We start from the raw sequence: 2,563 nt of genomic DNA, 5'->3' as shown, positions 1-2,563 counted from the left end.
CCGGAAGCCTAGTGAGGAGAGACTACAGCTCCCAGCATGCCCTGCAGATTAGAACACGGCCGCCCGGAAGTCCCATGACGGAAAACTACAATTCCCGGCATGCCCTGCAGACYACACCATGACCGCGCACAAGTTTCTTGATTAAAGACTGCAACTCCCAGCATGCTGTGCAGAGTAAAACATGGCCGCCCGGAAGCCACCTCATGATTGACTACAATTCCCAGCATGCCGCGCAAGGCAACATGGCGCGCGGCAGCACGGTCCCGGAACACTCCCGTTCCCGGAACACTCCCGTTCCCGGAACACTCCCGTTCCCGGCTCGCCGGGGCAGCCTCGTTCCATGGCGTCTCCCCATGGAGGAGGCGGGGCCTCGCCGCTCCCTCCGGACCCCAGGAAGCGCAGCAGAGCCCCAGTGTGCTCCGTGGCCCCGCACTCCCCGCCACGGCCTTGCCCCGGCATCCCCGCCCTCCTCGGGACCCGCTCCAGGCTGCCCTGGCATCTGCCTCCCCCATGCAACTGCCCTAGAACCCCATAATAGCAGCTACAGGCACAGACAGCACCAGAGTCACCATTGATGCCCTCYATGTGCAGGACAGGGCCACAGACAGGCAATCTCGCTGCATTTTCGAGTCTCCCAAATACACGGTTCTGTTTCTGGGCCCACAGTGTCCGTTCGGAAGGAAAACACAGAGCCTTTGCCAAAAAGGTGAATGACRGCTTCTCTTTTAAGAGTTTCCAGGGACTCCGYACAACTGGCAATMCTTTGCACTGGCTGCAGCTTCTTCTAAATGGCAGGTCTTGCTGCTCCGYGGGGCTAGAAAGGAAACCTGTCACTCACCGCTGTGCTTTGAATGGCACGACTCTGTCTGCACACCCGCCCTCCCTCCWGTATGGGACAAAACACTTGCTCCAAGCACACYGACTGTCTYCTTCACTGCAGCTTGCTCTTAGTAGCACAGGCAGTAAACAAAAGGGCAGGAGGAATGTTCTCATCCTCCTGRTGGTGATACTGGTGGATACTGGTGATGAGAGGAGCTCTGTAAAGAATAGACATGGGATTTAGTAAGGTACTAAGGTAAGAATCAAGGTACTAAGATAACTAACACCGTTAACATTGTTATTTAAAAACCACAGCTTGTGCCAGCTTTGCAAAAGGAAGCATTGGTATTTTTTTTCTACTTTGTCTTTCCAGGTTGTCTCTTGACCTACTAAAGGACACACCTGAAGAACACTGAACGAGATCCAAACTTAAAAGGTCTTCATTATCCTTTTCCTAATTAGAATTTCTGAGACAYAGGATTTAGTAATTCAAGGACAAGGATAGGGAACTTCTTCCAGTAACTGCTGAGGTTGAAAATATGATCTACTTACTGACCATAGCAATTCTGTTCCCCAGCCCTCAGTTCATTAGATCACACATTTGGGTCTCCTTAATTTCACTGTCTTGACCCTCATTCTAACAGGCATTACAGCAAGAACATAATGCTGCCTTACTACTACAAGAAAGAACAAGAAAACTTTTATTTTTATCGTGGGCCAGAAGAAGAACCGTAGTTATTGCTTTCTCTTTGACAACAGGGATACAAAACAAAAATAAGAATAAAAATAAAAGTCTCCAAATTCAGATATTTGCCTTGTACATACCAGTAACTTTGAAGAAGAATTAAATGTTTCTCACGCTTTCAAAAACTATTCCCATAAAAAACTATTTTCCGCCAATAAAAAATAATTATCTGCCAACCTCCACCCAGAAAAAATCCTCCTAAAATATTTTCCCCTCAAAAAATTCCTTCCAAAACAAATCCTCTCCAAATATTTCCTTCTGATATATTTCTTCTTTGAAAAAAAATGTGCCCGTTACTTTTTTTCTACCTCAGCCAAAATAATTTCCCTTCCAAAAGAAATTTCCCTTCCAAAAGACTTACAACATCAAAATTGTTACTTTTCCTGATTAGTACTGTGTGAAACAGTCATTTTTACTACAGAGCTGTTGCTTATGTGTACACAAGCCCCATTCTTTGCTACAGCTAACTTACTTTTGTATCCACCACTCTACTGCCAGTGAGCTCCTTGCCACTAGTGCCACCTCGCGCACTGCTGAATCCTCCAGCACAGGGTAGGGCGGCTGACGTGCAGTCAGACGGGTCAGGGATTACACAGGCAGCCACGTCCCCTCACAGCGACCTGCATCATCGCCCACAACACCCCAGTTCTAGTCTGCCTTGGCATTAGGGCACTGCTCAGCACTCTTTCTCAAACCCTTGCAGAAAGGCGCTTAATCAATCCTATCGTCCATCTTTAATTCGACACAAAGATCACAGCACTCGACTGATCCCTCTCTGTATCAAGCCTAGAAACATGTTCAGCCAGCTCCTGGATTCCTCCTACGCTTGGATGTGGCCTCATAGGCAAGGAGCAGCGCCTGGATCAGCAGGCCACACTGCTTCATTTCAAGACAACCTTCCTTGCTGCATTACCCTGTAAAACAAGCCAGAAAGACTGAGGAGGCTGCAAGGGCGGCACGTTTTTGGACCACTTCTCCAAGGTTGTCAGATTGTCTGAT

At 48.2% G+C, this 2,563-nt stretch overlaps 1 long non-coding RNA gene across 1 annotated transcript; it reads left to right on the top strand.

The window, feature by feature from the left end:
* Positions 1 to 780: 780 nt before the first annotated feature.
* LOC112953398 lies at positions 781 to 1,273 on the top strand. Its single transcript, XR_003250569.1, has 2 exons — positions 781 to 1,075; positions 1,193 to 1,273. It is a non-coding gene; the product is annotated as an uncharacterized LOC112953398 (long non-coding RNA).
* Positions 1,274 to 2,563: the final 1,290 nt, after the last annotated feature.

The sequence above is a fragment of the Nothoprocta perdicaria genome, unplaced genomic scaffold (assembly GCF_003342845.1).
Source record: "Nothoprocta perdicaria isolate Ctin4 unplaced genomic scaffold, notPer1 scaffold_441, whole genome shotgun sequence".
In the NCBI taxonomy this organism is placed as follows: Eukaryota; Metazoa; Chordata; class Aves; order Tinamiformes; family Tinamidae; genus Nothoprocta; species Nothoprocta perdicaria.
Note: the sequence above shows the minus strand (reverse complement) of the source record. Positions and strands in the feature narration are given on the sequence as shown.